Here is a 23,634-nt window from a genome sequence, read left to right as displayed (position 1 = left end):
CAGGTTGCCCCAGAACTCCTCTCTTTGATTTCTATCATTCTTCTTTTTTTCTCTCTTCCCCAGTTCATCAAGGTCTCTCTGATTTAATAACTCAGCCACTTTTAGAAAAGAAACAATCATTAGTCCCTGATAGGTTAGAGGGCAAGGATGGTTTAAGCATCCCCAATCTTGAAGAAGGGAAACAGGAGAAATCTAATACCTCTTTTCCTCAGAGGGGTGGTTGGAGTGGGGAAAAGAGATGGTTAACGCTTCGCAAACTCTGTTTTTTCCTAGTGAGAAACTCTTGCTTCTACTTTGCATTGGGAGAGTGTAGGGAAGGAGAAATCAGTAGGGCTAGTTCTGTGAAACAGCAGTTCCTAGCAGGCTCCCCAAGTAAGTGGCTGGCCTCAATATTGGCGATTCTCTAAACGGAATGTAGGGAACTTAGTCGTCTATCCTCAGTTATGGCCTGAGATACCATTTCCTAGATAATCGGATCCAGGCTAGGATTACATCACCATACCACATGGAGAAAGATAGATGAAGCTTGTGGATTATCTGTTAATTTTACTTATCTTCACTCTAGGTAATTGAAAAGGGACATTATTTTCATTTTTTCTTTAAGTTCTTATTAGCCAAGATTTTCTAAAAAAATAAAAAAATAAAAAAAATAAAAAAAATGGGTGGCTGCCTAAAATGTGTGTAAAGTGTGCTTATTTTAGAATCTAATATTCCAGCTCTGTTCTGACGCTGTTTTGACTTATTTTTATTGTAGTAGTTTATATTAGATAATCTATGTTATGAAGGCATGAAAGATACTGTAGAGGGAGTTAGCATAGCAATGTGATTAATGGCATGGGCTTTGGTGAGATCAGGACCTCTAGGTTTTTGTCTTATGATTAATATTGCTTATTAACTCAGAGATGTTAGACAAATCATTTAACCTCTGTTAAGTCTCAGCTTCCTCATATAAAAATGGGGATGATGATGGTGATTATCTCATCAGGTTGCTGAGAAGATCATACGAGATTAGCATGTAAACTTGGCACAGTGCTTGACACATGGTAAGCATTAAAAAAAGTTATGTTAAATTTTATTCAGTAGGAGACTTTCAAACTCCCTTTAAACTTGAATATATAAAACACAAATGATTGAGGTTATATTCTGGACCAAAAGGTAACATTTAGAATTTTGGGGTCTCTGAGTTTAGAGTAAAGGTTGGTAAACTATGGCCCATAGGTCAAATCCAGTTTACTGCTTGTTTTTTTTTTTTATGTAATACTTTATTGGAACACAGCTATATTTATTCATTTATATATATTTTCTATGGCTGCATTTGTACTATTATAGTAGAGCTGAATTTTTGTGAGAGAGACTGTATGGCTCATAAAGTCAAAAATATTTACTATCTAGATCTTTGTAGAAAAAGTTTGCTAGCTCCTGGTCTAGAGGTTTAAATGTAGGAAGGACAACTACTTGTCTCAGATGACTTTTGCACTAACAGATCTGTGGGTAGGGTACAGTTTACACTTGACTTTTTGAGAATTCTTTTCAGATGAATAAATTGATGATAAAAAAACTTAGAATATTTAAAATATTTAAGAGTTGAGAATAATAAAACATCCATCCTTACACTCACCAACCAGATTTTAATTAGCTTAATATTGTGTAACATTTGCTTTAAATTCTTTTGCATAAAAAACATCTTATGGATAAAATCTTGTGGAGTCCCCTGCGTGCTTTCTGAATTCATTCCCTTCCCCCAAAGGTAAGCACTATTCTATAGTTCATACTTGCTCTTCTTTTCTTTGTTTTTACTACTTTACTTCATATGTACTTATCCATAAATAATATATAGTATTGCAAGTGTTTACAGTTTACACCAATAGCATTACATATGTAATTCTGTAACTTGTTTTTTCACTCAACATTATGTTGTTGCAATTTATTCATGTAGTATAGTTTATTCATTTTAACTACTCTATTATATATCTGTATATAATACTCCATTATATACATATCCTTTATTTTTCTGTTCTATTGATGCACATTTTGGACTCCCCGAGCCCAGTATTTGTAATTAAAAACTATGATGCAATAAACATTGTCGAAAATGATTCTTGGTGTATTTGAGGAAGAACAGGGTATACACATAGCAGTGGAGTGCTGATTTAAAGATGTATACCTTTAAATTTATTTGATGTTGCCAAATTGGTCTCCAAAGTGGCGGCACCAATTTACTCTATCACTAATAGTGAATGAAATTTGTCAGTTCGTCATATCCTTGCCAATGTTTAGAACTAACAGACTTAAAGTTTTGCCAATCTGATGGATGTAAAATGTTATATTATTGCTTTAATTGGCTTTTTACTGATGTTAAGCATCTTTGCAGATGTTTATTAGCCATTTGGGTTTCTTCTTTTCTAAATATTTTCATCATGTATTTTGTCCATTTTTCTCTATTAAGTTGTCTTTTTATTAATTCATAAAAGTTCTTTATTATTTATATATTCTGGATAGCATGCCTTTTTCTGTTTTATGTATTGCAAATACATTCTCTTAAAGCGAGGCTTGTCTTTTCCGTTGGTTCATAGAGACACTTAAAATTTTAATGGAATCAGATTTATCAGTAATATTTCTTTATGGTGGTTTGGGCTTTTTATGACTTGTTTAAAAATCCTTCCCAAGGCAGATGAAATAAGCATGTTTTCCTGTGTGTTCTTCCAAAAGTTTTGATGGTTTGCATTTTCACATTCGGTCTTTAACCCATCCAAAGCTGATTTTTATATATGGTATGAAGTAGAGATTTACTTTTATCTGTATTTATTTGTCCTAGCACCAGTTATCAATAATCTGTCCCTCATCCTCTGATTTGTAATTAATGCTGCCTCAACTGCATATTGTCTATCTGTTTGTCTTTTGCCAGACTTCCCACAGTACAGTCTGAACAGCTCAACCACACCAGTGCCAGTGTTTCCATGATTTTGATAACTGTAGCCTTATACATACATCTTGAAATCTTGTAGGACTGGCGGTTTTTAGACTCTCACTCTTGCTTTCATTTTCAAATACAAATTCCTTTTAAAATACCAATAATTTATAAAATCTTTAGCTTACATAGAGAGAATAATTATCAGAATTTTGGGTTTAAGAATAATACCTATAGTTATCTCTCCACTTCACTTGTGAAATATCATAAAATGCATTAAGTACCAATTACTAACTCAAATATTTTAATTGTAACTTGCAAAGGTTTTATTAGAAGTTAATCCATAGCTGTTTAAGAGGTCTTAAGAAAATTAAAAGTAGTTTTTCCTAAAGATTTAAACAAATCAGATAAATAAAAGTGGAATTATTTTAACCATTCTGTCATTTTCTTAGTGAAATATTTAGGAAACAACTGACTTATAAAGGATTCACTACTTTTTCTTGGCCTTACATTGTGTATTTTACAATAGCAGTCCATTTAAATGCCTAGTTGCCATTTCTAGCCTATTCAGAAGTGGGTTTTCCCCAGCTGTATGCAGCAGAATTACCTATGGAGCTTTTAAAAAACATTCTGTTCCTTTTCAAATTTAGATATTCTCAACAAAGTTTTGAAAGCAACAATATATCACTAAAAAGGTAGGGCTTTTTCTCTCTAATAGAAGAATACTGCTACCATCTATTATTATAATCTGTATGAAACTGTGTAAAGTATGAGTTTTCCTTAGCTCTCATTCCTTAAGTCTCCTTGCTGCATCAAGAAGCAATATCTTTCTAAGCAGGGATAGCTATGAAATACTTCCTGTCCCATTGTTCTAATCATTGCCATGTTCTCTTGGGCACTTTCAATGTATTTCTACTTTCTAGTTTACCTTTTTTAAATAGAAGGCTTATGGCCACTTTGATATCTGGGAGCTAAATGGAAAATTTACATGTATTCATTTCATTTCAAGACAATGTGATTTGGCAATGATAATAGTGTGGTCCATTTAAAAAGGCCAGTACAAGTGAGTGGGAATACAAACAACCAACAGTTCAAAAACTCAGTGATTCACTGATTCTTACACTCTTCTTACAATGGATAACAACATTCTGTGTCGTTTCCCATATGATACATTTGAGTTGTTTTTTTTTCTCTCTAGAGTCCTCTCTAATTTACCTTCTGAAATTCAGGGAGCTCGAGCATGAGACATATCTATCCCAAAGGACTCTGCCTACTCAAAAGTATATATATATATCTCCAGGGCCCAGGCTGGGATGCTGCTATGTTGCACTTTGCATGCTTTCCATTTGTACTCCTCTCAGGGTATCCAATACCTACCGTTCTGGGTCACGATCTCACCTCCTAGGTGACATGTCAGAAGGGCTTCCTGTTCCCCCACAAAAGGGTCTGGACCACATTATAAATCACTAAACTACATTCAGGGCTGGGTTGTGCTTGCTCCACATCCTCCTTGGGCTACCTCTCTTTAAAACAGAATTTGATGCCAGACATGAGTGACATCCTACAACACTGTTGACCTCTGTCTCAGGTAGGACCCAGACAGTTTTGCAAGACAAGTAATCAAAGCAAAAGTCATCACAGGGTCATCAAAAGGGCCACATGGATTAGTTACAGAAAACAAGGCAGGAGGTAAGCACATGTTTTTTACCTTTAATTAAGCTAAATAACATGTTTTTTACCTTTAATTAAGCAGAGGAAAGTCTTTTACAAAAGAATAACTGAATAACATGTTTTTTACCTTTAATTAAGCAGAGGAAAGTCTTTTACAAATGAAATTTTACTTATGAAAGGCAATAAATAATGCATAAGAGCAGACCTGGTTTAGCTGAAACAGGGGTATGGGTATGGGGTAATACTTAGGTTCCTGCTAAGTTTACCCCCATCTTATTTCCTGGCTTCCATTCCTACCCCAGGTGATTCTTCAGAGTCTTGAGGATTATCTATAATCTTTTCTATATGATAAAAAGGCACCTGGGGGAAGGGTCCATGTCTTACATGTCTCTGTTCTGTGATACTTTCTCTGCTATCTGGAATTTCTCCACTCTTTCCTCATATTTACCTGTTGAAGGCAGACCAGGACTCCACTCAAATATCATCTGCTCTAAGAACTCTCTCTGAAACAGAATTGGTCTTCCCTATGGCAAATGATCAATGCTTCCCATATAAGTCTAGGGACTGCATATCTCAGATATTCTTGAACAATCCCAATTTCCTTCCTTCCTTCCTTCCTTCCTTCCTTCTTCCTTCCTTCCTTTTTCCTTCCTTCCTTTTTCCTTCCTTTTCTTCTTCCTTCCTTCCTCCCCTTCCTCCTCTCTTCCTCCCTTCCCCTCCTCTCCTCCTCCTCCTTCCCTCCTCCTCCTTCCTTCCCTTCTTCCTTCCTTTTTTCTTTTTTAGTAACCCTTCCCTTGTTGATTTCACAGATAGCAAAGACCTTGTAGCTTATCTCTTTTTTTATTTGATGACCTGGTGTTCCCGTGGTCTCCCATCCAAGTACTAACCAGGCCCGACCCTGCTTAGCTTCCAAGATCGGAAGGGCTTGGGCTTGTTCAGGGTAGCATGGCCATAGATACAACCCCAATTTCTAATATTAGATCTTAATATATTCTTGGGCTCATTTACTTGGCAAATCACATTTCAATTTGTGTTTTGAAAATATGGTTATAATTACAGTTCATTGCAGTCAGCTTTGTTTCTAAGTTATTGATCTATTAGACATCATAAAGTATATATTTCCAAAGAGTCTGGACTACATTATTTCATCATAATCAAAAGTCATTCCTCCTCTTCCCTCTTTCATCATCATCATCCTTAAATAATTTACTCATGACCTAAAATATACTATGTACTGTTGTGCACTTGTAATAATTACCTAATTTAATTGTTACAAAAACTCTGCAAGGTAGGTATGTATTGATCTCCATTTTGTGATGAGAAAACTGAGATTGTCTAGCTAGTAAGAGACTAAGCTGGAATCTTCCCAAATCTGGGCTCTTTCCCTTATGCCATTCTACCACCTACAGTGCTTCAGTGCTTCTCTGCATATTTTAGAAATGTTTATTCTGGTAAATACTGAATAAATATGTGCTCAATTGCTCTGAATTAAAAGCACAGAAAAAGCACACATGAATTAAAAGCACAGAAAAAGAATATATCTAGTTGTGAATTGAAATATTTCCCTTTCACATTTGCACAATTCAGAAAAGAACTTTATACTTGTATTTAGTGCCATTTTAACTCACTCTAGTGGTGGAAAAGCTAAGTGGATCCATTGGAATTTTCATTTTACTGGCAATCTGTGGTTAAGGAAACTGGCACCTAAAAACAGATACTTCTCCATGATTTGTGACGTCTGAGCTATGTTGGAATACCTGAACACAGGCTGGGATTGGTTCCATCCTGCTGAGGCCTATCCCTGGCTTCTTACAATACTCCTGGGAGACGTACTATTAGGCTATTGTGCGCCAATACAAAAGAAATTGGCTGGCAATTTCCAGTGTTCTCTGGCTGTGCTTATGAGAAATGGAGCAGGGAAGCTGCTTGTGAGAACATGTACAGAAGATGGAATGAGGCAGAGGAGGTGTCCAGCAGATAGAGACAGAAGCCATTGTGCTCCTTGCTATGGTGCTAGCTTCCCAGTGTTGTCAGAAGCACAGTGTAAGGACAGGGACATTGGGAAGTGCCCAATGGCCATGATATTCTGGCCCTCTTAAGTACCCACTAGGTCGAAAGTGTTGGAGACAGTGGAGAATGTGGGGATAACTATGGTGCACTATCAAGATGTTTATAATATAACAGTAACTATGGTGCACTATCAAGATGTTTATAATATAACAGTAACTATGGCGCACTATCAAGATGCTTATAATATAACAGTAAATTTACTACAAACTACAATGAACTAAATGTCAGGTTAAACTTTTTTTTTTTTTTAGGATAAATCTCTATTTCATACCACATACAAAAAGCAGTTCCTGATGGATCGTGGATTTAAATGTGGAGTCCAATTTTAAAACTTCTAGAAAAAAAATGGCTTTAAGATAGGAAAGAATTTCTTAAAGCACAAAAATGCACATAATAAAAACTACTGATATATGTGATTATATAAAATTAAGAATCTGACTTCATTGAAAGAGATCATAAAGGAAAAAGGGCTGTCACGAACTGGGAAAAGATATTTGCAAAACATATAACCAACAAAAATACAATATCCATCATGTATAAAAACCAATAAGGAAAAGACAACAATAACAATAAAAATGTGGGCAAGAGACATCAACTTAAGTATCACAGAAGATGAAAATGAATAACTCGAACATATAAAAAGATGTTCATTAGTAATTAGGAAGAAAATTAAACCCATAATGATATAGCATTTCATATACACTATACTAACAGAAATTTAATATCAATTTTATATCAAATGTTGACAAAGAGATAAAGCAGCAGGGACTCACGCACTGCATGTAGGAGTATATATATTATTACAAACACCTCGGAAAGTTTTCTGGTATTATTTAGTCAATTTGAAGTTGATCAGACCCCAAGACCCAGCAAATCTACTCCTAGGAATAGATCCAGGAATTTTTCCCAAGAGAAAATCTTTCAGATGTGTACCAGGAGACCTTAACAAGAAAGTCCATAACAGTGATATTTCTAATAGTCAGAAACTGGAAACCATCTTAATGCCTACCAACAGAAAAATGGATTAATAAATTCATAATCTTATCTTAAGGATCTATGTCGTAGCAAAAATAGCTACAGTAATACACATTAACATGGTGGGTCTCACAATTTTGAGCTAAAAAAATGAAGAAAATATGGAAAATATAACTATATTTATAAAAGTTCAAAAAAAGTGTGAAACTAAACAGTATATTGTTAAGAGGTATACCTATCTGTGGTACACTCTAAAGAAAAATAAAGGAATGATGAACACAGAATTGGGGAGAGGAGTTACTTCTGGCAGATAGGGGGATTCGAGGGAGAAGAGAAAGAGAAGGCTTCAAATATATTGGCATTGTTCTAGTTAAGCCGATAGTGGTTTATGGCTACTTATTTTATTACCGTCACTTAAACTGCACATATATACTCTATAAGCTCTTTTCTACATCACTATATTTCATAATAGAAATGTATTCAGAAGTGTGCTATGGGAGTGCTGATGAAAGAGTAATTCTGAATGCAGGTGGAAGCGAGAGGTAGGAACCAGCAAAGGCTTCATGAAGTAGTCAGAATTGGTTCTTGAAAGATGAGTAAGATATTAAGGATAGAAATGGACAAAGAAGAGATTCTACTTGGGATGGAAAAGATGGGGAAAGACATGAAAGTGTGAAATGGCAGTGTGTGTCCTGGAAGCAGCAATGTTTTAAGTATAAATTGTGGAAACAGTAGTACATAAAAGGTGGACAATTGTATTGTGTCAGACTATGGAAGACTTTTTTTTTTTTTTAAAGAAAATACAAAAGCAAAACAAGAAAAAAGAAAAACACATTTAGATTTTATCCTGCAAGCAAAGGTGGGGTGTTGAAAACCTTTGAGGAAATGAGATTTGATTACACCTACAATTTCAGAATATAATTTTGATAGTAGTATGAAACATGAATGAGAGAGATTTGAGATAGGTGGGTCCACCTGGCTACTGGAATAATTCAGTATAACAAAGATGAGGGTCTGTATTATGGCAGTGGGTAATTGAATGAAAGGATATAATGCACAATTTGGGATCTGACTTAAGTTTCCTTAATGCACATGTCCATTTTTGGAAGACACAGACTGAAGTGACATGTACTGGCTTCCTTCAGGCCAGCTGCTGCTCAGGACTGAGCACAGCCCTGAGTTAAAAGCTAATTTTGAGCATTGACTCAGCGGCTTTCTCCCGATTTCCTTTGGTATTAGGTACACCTCCCACTTTTCCTTTCCCTTTCCCTCTGGAGCTAGGAAGGCAACAATCGAAAATGACCCAGTAGTCAATATTTATTAACCCTTCTCTTTGCTCACTTACATTTGCCCTTAACTTTACTTTCTGGGTTCAGTTATCCTTCTCTCAAGGTCTTAAGCATAAGCACAGTAATGCTACTAGGTTGAGGAGTCTCCTTTTCTTCCAGCAAGAGACTAATATTGCTGACAGAGTCCTAAAGACTAGAGGTACATTTATCCTTTTTGTAGATAATTACACAAAGACATGGGATACTGAGATAGCATAATGTCAAGAACTAGTAGCTGGTTTGAAATGGAAAACGAGTGCCTTGGGTGTCCAGCAGGCAGATAGAAATTCAGGTTAGGCATTTAGGAAAGATGTCAGTCCATACTTCCCAAGGTTGACCAAATAATGAGACGAGCCTGCCTTGCGGACTGTGCTGTTTTATACAGGATCAAGAAGAGATGATGGATTCCAATGTAGGGAGAAGTATTTACTGAAAAACAAGTATCTTTTCAAGTTGAACCACCCAGGAGTCAGACACAGTAATGACTTTTTCATTCTGGAGAAGGAGGCACGTGCAGAGGCCATTTCTTTGTTCAGCAGCCACAGGGATAGATGGGCCCATGGTCCGAGGATGGTGTACAGCCAAAGAGACAGCACACTGGAGGCACCTCAGAGAAGAAATGTGAATGTCCTGGAATCACATTTGAAGAATAGAGTACTTGGCTCTCGATATCTTCTGAATCACTCTGCCGTGCAAACCAAATCCTGTGTGAGTCAGGATTGGTTGTATCTCATGCCCATTTTTCTGATTAAAACAGAAAAGTAGAGTGGTAGACTGGGCTGAGTGACTCTGCCTACCCACCGGAAGAGCTTAAGGTCTAGGGGAGAGATGGAATGACAAGCTCAAGCAGATGGCTAATTTGCATAAACACTAGAAAATACATTTTGTAAAAATAAAAAGGGAAGAAATTTTGATTTATTCTCAGATAATGGCAGATAAATGATGGCTTAGTATGAAAGAGGAATTATACCCACTAGTCCTTCCTTCATTGAAGGAGCAAATAAATTGTGTTTTTTCAGATCAAAGCAGTGGTTTGTAAATTTCCCCATTCTTTTCCATAGGCAAAAAAAAAAAAAAAAAAAGTGTGATTAAAATGCAAAGATTCTCCTCACTTCTAATTTATTCAATTTTCTTGTCTGTATTTCCCCACCAAGATGCAAACCTAACACCAACCCTTTGATTCCTTACCAAATCTTTAACTAGCCCTCATGGGAAGCTGCTTTTGAAATGGTTCAAAGTTAGGCAGCCAACAGAAGAAGAAACAGGAAAGAGAAATGGAGCCCTCCCTGCATGGCATAATGAACATTGAATAACTGACAATGGAGTCTACCACCAGCGAGCTGGCTCTGCTCCCTGTGGCTCCCTTCTCTAATCAAGACGACGCTCTCCCTCATTCCTGAAAAGAACTCGTGTAACTCATTTAACACAGTGTTCAGGTCAGACTCTGAAAAGAAAAAGGTAATGGATTTGATATTTGTGAGAGGTTTTTCTTTTCCTTCATAAAAGGCATGGAGCAGAATCAAACAATAAAGGAAAAACTCCACATTTATAGACAATCTGAAGGATGATTCAGAGTGAAGGCAGAGAGACAACTGGGTGGCTGAGTGACATGGCTGTGATGATATGTAAAGGTGCAGCTTTATGCAGAGATGAGCTTTCTGTGTTTACTGAGTGTCAGCACCCAGAGGTGATGAAACATTGTGTGGATGATCTTTGCGATGCAAGGCTCCTGGAATGATTTATCCAAACCCAGACAATTGCTTTATTCTCCCAGTTGGACTGCTTTGTTCCTCTCTTAAGTTCTTGTTATCTTTCTTCTCTCATGCTTTGGATTTTATCAACTTTCTTAGCTCATTTACCTGTATTGACCTGACGGGGCTCAGTTCTGCAGAGTTCAAATATTCTGCCAAACTCTGGTTCTGCAGAGTTCAAATATTCTGCCAAACTCACTCGATTAATGGCACTGCTCTCCTGTATTCCTTTTCTAATAGACTCCAGCATACCTGCCTTGTAACCCTTTGTTCCGTCATGTTTTGCATACTTCATGCTTTTGAAGTTCTTCATTATTTCCTACTTGACCTTATCTTACTTTATTTCCATTCTTACCTTGTCAGTCACATTTGTTAATAGAAACCTTATGTGTGAGGAAAACAAGACTTGAAATGTCACATAGTTTAAAGGCATTGAAAATATGTTAGGCACAATAAAGTTTTACATACACTACCTCACTGATACTATAATATCTGTAATAATTAAAGGTACCCCTAAAAGGACAGTGCATTTTCAGTGAGGCACTAGGGCAATAAAAAGCTGACTGTAAGTTAATTTAAATTTGCCTCATATATTCCCATACTCAGTTATTTATGAAATCCCATGTTCTGGTTCATCAGGTGCCTTTGTGACCATGTATCTAGTGAGCATAGCTAGTTAACCTCCAGAGCTGGAAAACACACTTGCAGTGTTCTGAACTTCAGTGGCTCCTGTACGTGTATTCATTCAGCAGTAAATATTTATTGAGTGCCTAGAGTGTACCAGGTGTGGTGCCGGACACTGGGGTACAGTGGGGAACACAGAGAAACATATTTCCTGCTCTCACAGAGTTTATATTCCGGAGAGACAGACTTCATAACATACACACACATACAAATGTACATTTAGTACCATGAAAAAAATGTGAGAGCCTGTAACAGGCAAATGGGACCTAATTGGAATGTAGAGAAGAGAAGCCTCCTCTGGGGACGAGATGCTGGAGCTAGACAAAGAGGACAAGGAGGAGTTAATGAGGCAATGAAGGAGGGAAGAACATTTCAGGAAGAGGAAGCAACATGCGCAGAAGCCCCAGGAGCAGAAGCAAACACAGTGAACTATCAGAGACTGAGGCAGGTTGGTGGAATGATGGAAAGCAAGGCCAGGGTGAGATGAGTTGAGGAGGGAGGCAGGGCCAGAACACACGGGGCGTCAAGTCTTGTGATGGGGTCTGATCTTTACCCTGAAAGAAAAGGGATGCCACTGAAGGGTTTTCAGCAATGGGTAGATAGACCAGATTTGTGTTCTGAAAAGGAACCACCTTATATAACAGACTAAGTAGGTTGGTGGGGGATGGGAGGTGGGAGGGAGACAAATACAAGTTGATTTGTATTTCAAAGATTTTATAACATCTTGACATACACACTTACATAAGACATGCATTCTGTATATTTAAGCTTAGCGTATTGAGTGTTTTAATAGAAGTACAAGCCTTGGGGAGAGGGAGGGAGGGGAAAAATAGAAGGAAATTCAGGAATATTGAACTAGGCATTTTACTTTTCCTGGAAAATATTATTTCCATTTTACAGTAAAATTGACTGTGTTAAGAAACTTGTGGGATACGATGACATGCTGTTATTCTCTGAGTTGCTTGGGTTGATTTAACTGCTTAGGAGGATGCTCTCTCTCTCCTCACCCAATGTGCACACCCCTGAAGTTGCCCAGAGAGGCCTGTTATTTGGTCTAGGCTATAGAGTAGCTGTAAGCCTGTGATGGGGTAACTTGTTCAGGGTCAGGGCTAAATAGCCAGTGAGTCGTTGAGCCAGTATTTGAATATCAGGTCCATCAGGCCCCTGCTATTTATATTGCTCTCATATTTCCTTACAAGGAAGGAATTGACTGTGCAAAAAGGAAAGAGACCGAGATAGGGAATGAACTAAGAGGTCACTAAGACAGGAAGGAACTTCCTTCAAAGCTAGTCTTCAGAGTAAGGAAGAAGCTGAGTGAGTTTAAGAGACAATGAAAGTATCTTAGATTAGCTGATTGAAAATGAAGTGAATATAGTTCTTCAATGCGTGTCAGTGACCAGTGGCTTCAAAATGAGATAGATCCATTGATGGGTATATTTCACTGTCTTTACCCAACTATTTCTTGCTGTGAAATTCTGTGTGTGAGAGTCTTTTGTTGCTATAAACAGACTCACAGCTTTGCTTCTGTGGACCCAAGAGCATATTAATTCAAGACAGTATGTCACGCTATTCAAACTCAATGTCAGGATATGAGCAAGATGTGAAGAGAGTTCTTTCCCAGATTCAGACAGCTAGGCAGGACCATACATTTATGGCCAAGACAAGCAACTTTTGTCCTGGGGATGATAAGGTGGGATTCTTCTGAGCAGTCACCAGGAATCTGTGTACTACTAAATGTGTCCTGAGATCTGGTAGGAGGTGACAAACATGAAGTAATTTGGGCCACCAAAATAAGTTTTCTAGGAGTGAAAACCATCCTTAAAATTTCAAATACAAAGATAAGGCATAAAAAAGCGCACACAGATTTTTCTTGGCGCGCACATTTCAGAGGCCTTTCTAACATTTCTGCATTAGTCTCTTCTAAAACTGTACCAGAGCATATAAGAGCATTTTTGATTGGCTGTATTGGGCGGCCCAACCCTGCTGGAGTACGAAGTGCCCTCCCTGCCTACAGCCATTCCACCTTCCCCTTGCTCTGGTATCTGTTCACTATCAATGACAAAAATAGGATAGCTGCGAACCTCACATTGCCTGTAGACTTGTTTTATTTGGCTTGCACAGCTTTTTTTAAATTAAAAAAATATATATTTTTAAGTCCTTTTAATTCTTCAAAATACAGATTTTTGCTCTCTTTTGAAAATTCAAAGACTTGGAAGAAGCCAGTATTCCCACTGAACAACAGTTGGCCTAGGCTAGTAGTGGCTGCTTCTCAGAAGAAGCAAGAGCTCTTCATTCTTCACTCACTCATGTTCGTCGCCTGGCCCCTGTAGACATGTGACCATCCTGCACCGTTTGTGAGACTGTGGGCCCAAGCAGAGCTGCTACTATGCTGAGGTGGCAAAGTGTGGCAGAGGGTGTGGAGGAGACCATGCTTCTTTCTGTCCAGAAGCCAGCAGCGTATGCATCACAAGGGCTGGAAGCCTTGGGACCACCCGGAGTCAGCCCCTTGGCTGTGGAGTTCTCAGGCAAGACTGTAGCGGCGGCAAGGACTCATCAGTGGCTTTGTGAGCACAAAGGGGACTGGAGCCATGGAAGAGGAGAGGAGGTGTGTTATAGAATGACTGCAGCGGCCACATGTAAGGCACCCTTTCCTCCTACATGGAGACACTGAGAGGGAGACTAATTGCCATCTTGAAGACCAGAAGTAGTTTTAACAACCATAATTTGGTCATTAAAGATAAATGTGACTTAAACTTCTGTCTCTAACAATATGATGGTTTTAGATACCCTGAATGACCTTACCATTGCTGAACAGACAAGAAAGTTATGAATCTTCTGATGCCAAAAACAGAAGAGGACTCTTGGAAGGTAACCAAGTGCCAAAGGGAGCTTTTATTCAGATAGTATCTGTTGATTCCTGGGAAACTTGTTTCTATTTTGATACCTGGTCATCAAGGATAGAAAGACAGCTTTTGGGCTACAAATGAGGTGTCTAATAGGAGATATCTATATGACCTGGAACCCTAAAGACTATTCAAAAGAAGGTAAAAAGAATAAAAAGAATGAGGCAGAAAAGCCAGACTAACAGAAAAGAGACAGAATAAGATGATAGAATTAAATAAAAATATTAGCAATCGAAATTAATATAAATTGACTAAAATGATCTAGTTAAGACATATTGTTAAAAGATATAAATCCAGCTACATAGACCAGAGAAAGACATAAAATATAAGGATACAGAAGGTTGAAAAGAAAGGATAAAAGAGATATACCAGACAGAGAAAGCCAGTGTACTTATATTAATATTAGAGAAAATAGTCTTAAAAGTAAATAGCATTGACATAGATATTGTAGATTATTGTGTGATGATAAAAAATTCCATTTACCTGAAAATATGACAAATATCTGAGAACCAAATAACATGGCTTTAAAATATACAAAGTAAAAACTGGCAAAAAAAAAAAAAAACTTTACAAAATCATTAAAAAATGTTCCAAAGCACATATCTCAATATTTAACAGATTGAATAGATAAAAATTACTAAAAAATGAAATATTTGAATAATACAATAGCCAAGCTTTATTCAATGAAAACATCTGCACTCAATAATTACAGAACACACATTCTTTGGAAGCACACGGGGATCATATTGAAAAGATTAAAAACATATGTAAGGCCAAAAACGCAAGACCCGACAAATTTGAAAGACTGAAATCATATAGAATATATTTTCTGATGACAATGAAATTACACGAGAAATCAAGAATATACAACTAACCAGAAAATTCTCATATGTGTAGAAATACGAAACAAAACCACCTTCTAAATAATCCATAAGTCAGAGAAGAAAGCATAGTGAACATCTGAATATATTTAGAACTCCAACTTAAGGAGCAAGGAAAATAAGAAGATCGTAAACCCAAAGAAAATGATGGCAGAGAAATATTAAATATAAAAAACAGAAATGAATAAGCAAGAGAACAAATACGTAAGTTGGTTCTTTAAAAAAAAAAGGACAAATCTCTGGCATGATTAAGAAAGAATACACAAATAAACAATAGTCAAATAAATGAGAAGGGGACATAAATACAAATGTGTCAAACATTAAAAATATAAGAAGATAATATAAAACTTTGAAAACTAAAATGGAATAGATAAATTACTAGAACAAAAGAAATTTATCAGAATTGATTCACGAAGAAATAGAAAACCTGAAAAATACCCTAATTATTATAGAAATATAATTAGTGATTTAAAATTTTCACATGAAGAAATCATACTGGACCTGGATGGGTTATCAGGTGACTCCTACCAGACATTCAAGGACAACTCTAACTACATAAACTTTCCCAGACAATAACAGCAATGACAACAACAAAAAGGATTATTCTTTCTCATTTTGTAAGGCTAGTATACTGTTAGTCATTCAAGAGTACTCCAAGAAAAGAAAATTACAGGCCAGTCTTACTCAAGAACATAGATACAAATATCCTAATGAAAATATCAGAAGACTGAATTGGACAACTCATAAAAGAGATACATCATAAATAAGTAGGGCTTATCTAGGAAAATCAAAAGTGATTTAACATAAAAATCCATTAACATGATTAGTCATATTAATTAGCATATTAAAGAAAAAAGATTACATACTTCCTATGGGTGCAGAAATAGTACATATAAAATAGCTAAATAAGTATTCATAATAAACTTTCTGGCAAATTAGTAATAGAAGGGAACATTTTTAAACTGATAAAGGTTATCTATGAAAACTCATTAAACATTATGTTTAATGGTGAAATGTTAAATGCATTCCCTTTCAGATTAAAAACAAAACAGGAGTGCTTACTTTAACTACTTCCATTTGGCATCATACCAGAAGCCAACTAAATGCAGGAAAAAAAGAAAAAAAGAAAAAAATGAAAGGACTTAAAGGGAAGATACAGAGGTCTCATTTGCAGAAAATGTGATTATCTGTGTAGAAAACCCAGAGGTAGCTACAGGTAAATTATTTGAATTAATAAATGAGTTTAGTAATTTTGTATGATACTAGTGATCAATATACAAAATCAAATTTCTTTTCATTGGTAATAGTTTATTTCAATATTGCATTAAAAATACTATATATAAGAGAAAAAATAAAATATACAATGTGCCCAGAATCAATTTAGCAAAATATCTGCAGGTATGTTATGAGAATAAACTATAAAATTTTGAGCAGTTTATGGAAAACATAAATAAATGGATTACATTATGTTCATGGAGAAAGATTCAGTATTATAAAGATGTAAGTTTTCTGACATTAATTTATGGATTCCAAACAATTCCAATACAATAGGGCAAGCAAATTCTAAAAATTTATATGGAAGGGCAAAGGCCCAAGAACATTCAAATACTCCTGAAGAATTAAGATGTGTGTCTGAGGACGAGGGGATGGGCAGTTTCTCCATCAAAACTCAAGATTTATTAAAAAGTAGGCAAGTAAAGCACTGATGTAGGTATAGACAAATAAACCAGAATAGTATAAATAATCTATAAACAGACCATTGCATTTATAGAATTTTTATTTATTATAGAACTGTCATTGCAGAGTGGTGGGAAATGATGCTGTGACAGCTGGTTATCCATGTGGAAAAACTGAAATTGGATTTCTACCTTACACTACACAGAAAAATTAATTCTAGGTGATTAAAGACTTACATATAAAAAGCAAAACTATAAAACTGTTAAAAGAAAATGTAGATCTTTAAGGATATGATGGACTGATTTTTCAAAGATGACACAGAAAGTGGAAACTGTAAAGGAAATGGCTAAGTCAATTACACTAAAATTAAGATCTGTTTATCAAAGGGCGTCATAAAGAAAATGAAACTACAAACCATAAACTGGGGTAAGATATTTACCACACATCAATTGATGAAAAACTATCACCAAGGACATATAAACATGTTTAAAATCAATATGAAAATAAGAAACTATTTAACAGAAAATGGAGAAAAGATATGAATAGGCATTTTTATTTAAGAGGGAACAGGAAAGCCCAATAAACATAAGAAAAGATGAACATCATTTTAATCAAGAAATGCAAATATATACCTAAATGATATGTCATTTTCTACCTACTAGAATAAGAATTTAAAAGCCTGAAATATAAATCTTGCAAAGATGTACAGTAAAGGAAATTCTTTTATATTGCTGCTTTGAATTTAAATTCATGTAACCACTAGGAAAATATTTTTGTGTTATTTATGAGTTAAATATGAGCTTATCTAGGTATACAGTCTAGTTTAGAGAAATTCTTGCCCATGTACAGCAGGAAATATGTACAAGGATTGTTAGTTACAAAAAACACTGGAAATAACCCAAATGTCTATTGCCAGAGAAAAATTTAAATATCCATAGATAACTATTAGAGACTACAGCATATTCATACAATGGAATAATGTATAGCAATGAAAATAAACTATAGCTTCATGTATCAACCTGGATGAGTCTTGTGAACATAAAGTATAAAAAACAAACACAAAAAACGTGTACAGTATGATTCATTTATATAAAGTTCACAAAGTATGCAAAATTAGATGATATGGTTGAGAGATACACACATATGTGGTAAAACTAGAAGGAATGGCAAGTGTTTATTTAGGGTGATGGTTATCTCTGGGGGCTGGAGAGTGGGAGGAGGATGGAATCATGGAAGATTGGTAAGGTTCTGTTTTTTTTTGTTTTTCTTTTGTAAGCTGGGTTACGGGTTCATGGGTACTTGGAACATCGTTAGTATTTAGACCTATCACATATTTAGAAATATTTTTCTAAATGGTTTTATATTTGATGAAAACGATATGTAAAATAAAATACTTCATTTTGTAGTCACAGGCTAGTCATGTCTAGACCACAGAAGGAGCAGTGGCAAATTCTAAAGAAGCTGCTATCAGGGAATTTTGCTGCAAATAATGAAAATTAAAGAAAAATGATGGATAAGCGGAAGCTTTTTTGCACATTGTTCAGTCTAAAAAAATGTTTTAGGTTAATTCAATACCCACTGCAGGCAGACTTTTGCATCATAATGAGTTTCAGGAAGAAGGTAAACCATTTTATATATAAGTTTATGTGATGCTTAGTAGGCACATAAAGCTGTTAAACAGCTGTTAAAGTGATGAAATTTAAAAATACTGTTCTTTTTTACAATAGAAGTATATTTTATGGACATAAGGAATATACAGTCGTTCCTCCTTATCTGCAGGGGGACACTTTCCAAGGCCCTCAGTGGATTTCGGAAACAGTGGGTAGTACAAACCCTATATATACCATGTTTTATTTCATTACATATATACCTTTTCACTAAAAGGAAGCATTTCACAGCTTCTCTTTGAGATATTTTAATTACCAGCATCACTACTCTTGCACTTTGGGGCCATTATTAAGTAAAATAGGGTTAATTTTACGCTAGCACTAGAATAGATCAACTGTTGATCTGGTAACCAAGACGGCTACTACTAAGTGACTTAATGGGCGAGGAGCATGAACAGCAGAGATATATTGCTCAAAGGGATTATTCACATCCCAGGTGGGACAGAGTGAGACATGGTGAGATTTCATCATGCCGTTTAGAATGGCCTGCAATTTAAAACAAATGAATTGTTTATTTCTGGAATTTCCATTTAATGTTTTCAGACCACAGTTGACTGTGGGTAACTGAAACCATGGAAAGCAAAACTGCAGATAAGGGGCACTACTGTATTATATTTTCATGGAAACAGGAAAATATTTTCTTTTAAGAGCAAAGTTGATATCCTTTCAGATTCTCTTTTAACTCTACTCTCAGATTTTTATTCAAGTACTTAGAACTACTATCCCTTTCCTCCAAAATTCTCTTGATTTCTTAAATTCCCTGCTACATTAAGCTTCACCAGTAAATTATTTTTATATTCATTATTCTTTCCTGTTTTCTATTTATCTTCAGTTTTTAATTAGATTGTGTCCCTAAGAGCTTTGTACCAGAGATTTATTCATCAGTTATGAAAATTTTATCCCTCTCGGCTTTATTAGACTATTTTACAAATTTAGTCTTCTTTTTAAAACAGATTCGTTTATGTTTTCTAATAATTTTTTATACTTTTCTTTGAAATCTGAATGTCATTTTTATTTTTCTTATATTAGTCTTCTTGAATGACTGAAGAAAAGCAATAAGATATGACAATTACTTTTGCATTTCCCATTCCCTATAGTTTCTTTCCTTATAGATTGTTTTGTCTGTTCAACTTTTAATAAATCAGCATTAACTGATATTGAAAAACTGTCTAGTAATTAAAGTAAAAATGTGTTACTCTATTTTTTTAATAAAGTGAATATTTTATGTAATAATGATTTACATGTTTTTTCTTGGTGTTTATTTTCACTGCACCATTCTACTCAAATTCTATTTCATGACATATTTTGGTATCTAAATCCCTCTCTTTTCCCACAAACTAATAGCTTACTCTTTCATCTAAAAAAAATCAATTCTACTCCTGACATCTCTCTCAAACCTTTCAACAACCCTATAAGGTAGATACCATTCTATTTTATAGGAACTGAGGTTCAAAAAGCGAATTGATATTTCTAAGTTTAATAAAGCAAATGCACTGTGTTTGCCTATTTTGGAGGTTGAGAGTGAGGCTAAGGGTTTAGAAGGGCTCACAATAGTCATATTTTTTTACTTTAAATTCATTTATTTAGTTACTCATATGTTTCTGATATGGGGGTCCTAGAAACCCTCTTTTATTTTATTTTTATTATTTATTTATTTATTATTATTTTTAGAAGCCTTCTTTTTAAATAAGCATCTAATTGATCTTCTGAAAAAGTTTTTTATCTTCTCTCTTGTATCTAGACTTTGGCTTGCAAAATTTCCCCACTGCTTTCTGATCCTTGTTTGCTGTCAGTGTGTTCTCATATTTTGAGGGAACCCATTGTATTTTATCAGGATACTTGCCTGATCTGACTCTTGTTTCATCAAGTGGAAAGAGAGTATTTATCTGACAAAAAATGGACTACACATATATGATTTTTGAGAAGGAAAAAAAAAATCTACATTCTGTGGGAGTACTTAATCAATTTGAAAGTTAGTCTAATTTGCTAAAGATTTCTGCTAAGATAATTCTTACTGCCGCAGGTGCCAGAAAGAGTAGAGTGAAGTCATTTACCTCACTCTTGTGGTATCTAGTTGTCTCTAGTTGTCACTAGATCCATGAAAGAACCCCTGGGAAGATAACTGGCATTCTCTTGGATGCCTAAGATATCACTTAGATGCCTAAGGACATGCGTTAAACATCTATATCTGTGCCATTGTTCCTCAGAATCTCCAGTGTGAGAAGGGTGTTTTTATATCCATGCTAGTCACCTCCTCTGATGCCCCACTGTACCTAGTTTTCTCTGTGTTCTTACCAAGTCTTATACTACTAAACAGGCATATTCCACCACTGTCCTGTACTAAGACAAATATAAAAGACCCAGGAAAAGTCTCAGGTTCAGAGATTACTATGTAGTGCATTAACTAAGTTTTCAAAAGTAGTATTATTTACATTCTTAAACCAAGAGCACAATGGTTCATTGTTATGTAAAATGATTTTTCAGAATCACCTGGTTTTTGCATAGTAATTCTGATTTGAGCAATTTTGCTGTACTGGATTTAATTTAAGATATCCTGCTATTACCAGATTATTACCTGGCTTTTTCCTTCTGTTTCTGATCATGAAAAAAGGAAAAAAAATACACAGTGTTTTCCAAACTTATTTGATCATGAAGTGTGCGTGCGTGCGTGCGTGCGTGCGTGCGTGTGTGTGTGTGTGTTTAGTTTGGGCATAGAGAAATAACACATTGAGACTGAGGCCGAAGGAGTCATGTTGACAAGGAGAAAGGTGCCACAGTGTTTTAAAGACTGGGAAGAACCTGAAGCTAGCTTCTCTTCTTGAACTTATTTTGAATGGTAGTCTGAATATCTAGTTCACCTACTTTTCTCAGGAGTCTTGGAAATTTACCAACCAAGCCATAATTCCCATGGAGTAAACAGCTGCCTTACAGACATCATCTGCATATTTAAGATCTATATTTATCTGGGCACCAATGGTATCAAGTGAGAACTTTACAATATGATGAGAAGTGGGTCCCTAATTAATTTCATTGTGAAATTTCCAAATCGGCAACCTATATGTTATCCAGTTTATATATTCGTTTTAAATAATCCAACTATTGATTGATTCTGATTCTTGCTGAAGTAATTTAAACACATCTGTGATTTAAAAGTTATTGCCGATTATTGATAAGCATTAATGAAGGTAGAAAAGATTAGCTTCAAATGATTAAATATAATAAACATGGAAACAAGATCTGAATGGATTATGTGCTATTATGGAGAATAATTATTGATCTGTATACAGGTACAAAATATTTATGTAATCCTGATAGTAGATAATATGAACACTTTCAAACTCACATAATGAAGTAGTTCCTTTCCCTGACATGGAGTTTGCCACCCTAGATAAATTCTCCATGGTGCCATAAGAAACCATGAGTGAGAAAAATCCTAAACACTTGAATATTAAATATAATAATAAAAAAAAGCAGAAAAAAGTCTTCCACCCATCTCTGCTAAGTTCCCAGGCTTAGTTTAAAGATCGGAGATAAAATCAACCACTACATGCTGATCCATGAAATTTCTGTGACTCCCAACTGGCTCTTTTTCCTTGATAATTAAATGCTAGAAATATATATATATAGTAGACCAAAATAAACTAACCCAGATTATCTAAAACTGGGCATAATAATTCCTTTTAGAGGGCTCGTACACAGAAAAAATAGATTGCTTTATAAAAATGGTATGAAAAATGATGATGAAATATTGCTTATTTTTATAATCTGTGACAAGAAATGAAAATACCATTTTTCTGAAACCCAGGTAAGGACTCATTTTTATCATATGCCAGAAGGAAAAGCATCTTTCATAAAATTGAATACCTGCCTACAAATTCCAAATCTGTGTTTACATGGATTTAAGGACTTCAGGTAAACCTTTTGAACGGGATGGAAATCTCCTTAGACATGATCTAGGGGGGATTAACAAAGCCTGAGCCACACACATCCAACCTGTGTCATACCTGTGTAATGACAACAGCTTCTCTCTAGCTCAGCAGTTCTCAGACTTTAGCTTGTACCAGATTTACCTGGAGATGAATCACACAAACACAGCCTGATTGCCCCACTCCTAGAGTTTCTGACTTGGTAGGTCTGTGGTGGGGCTTGAGAATTTTCATTTCTGACCCATTTCCAGGTGATGCTGATACCAAAGACCACAGTGGAAATCATTGTTCTAGCTTAAATTCTATAAGAAAGAGTTATATATATATATATATATATATATATATATATATATATATATATATATATATATATATATTTTTTTTTTTACATAGAATACTTCTATATTTAGGCTCCTATGACTTGGGAGTATTGTATATATTGAGCAGCCAACCATTTAGGCCACTTGTTCAAAACTATGGCCACTGTTTGGAATCCACACAGGCCACCTCTGAAGTCCTCTGGGGGTGGGGGCGGGGTTATCTTCCCTCGCAGGCTCTGATCTGGCTCACTCATGGCCTTCCTGCTGTGTTGCTTTCACCTGCACTGCAAAGATTAATTTCGTTTTATTTAACTACTTGTGAGTTGGCTTTGCAGCATGATAAGAAAGTGCCATTCTGTTTACAGGGAAGCTGGGAGCAAAGAAATCATGTGGAGGCCTATCCTAAAACTGTGCGTAGACAGGGAAGAGGGCATTGGTGTTGGATCAGAGTGGAAGCTATCAGCCTCTCCAGTCAGGCTAGCCTGAATTCACATTCCAACTTGGATACTTCCCAGCTGTCAAAGCATAGTGAAGGAAGAGAGAAAAACAGACACAATATATGTACTTTCTACTTTTGCACTGTGGGAATGAGAATCACAGAAATGGTAGACTTGGTGGTAGGAAAAACAGATTCAGTTAATTGTCCAGGAGAAGCTGGTTGGTGAGGCTCAGCACAAGAAGCTGAGATTCTGGAACTCAAGAATCCTGGCTTTTCTATATTAACTAAAAGAGCAAGGAGGGTGCAAGAACGAATTCTAGATGTTATTCAAAATAATAGCTTTTATTATATGCTTACTAATCACTATTTTACAGTAAGAAGCGGGAGGGGAGGAGGAAGGAGAGGTGGCGGGGAGAGAGGGAGGGAGAGACTAA

The 23,634-nt window shown here is 35.7% G+C and overlaps 1 protein-coding gene across 2 annotated transcripts in view; it reads right to left on the bottom strand.

The window, feature by feature from the left end:
* MAGI2 (membrane associated guanylate kinase, WW and PDZ domain containing 2) overlaps positions 1-23,634 on the bottom strand; it is a 1,217,785-nt gene that overhangs the window by 69,539 nt on the left and 1,124,612 nt on the right. The window lies entirely within an intron of this gene.

This window comes from Pteropus medius, unplaced genomic scaffold (assembly GCF_902729225.1).
Source record: "Pteropus medius unplaced genomic scaffold, Ma_sr-lr_union100, whole genome shotgun sequence".
NCBI lineage: Eukaryota > Metazoa > Chordata > Mammalia > Chiroptera > Pteropodidae > Pteropus > Pteropus medius.
The sequence above is the reverse complement of the archived record's forward strand: the minus strand, read 5'-3'. Positions and strand labels throughout refer to the sequence as shown.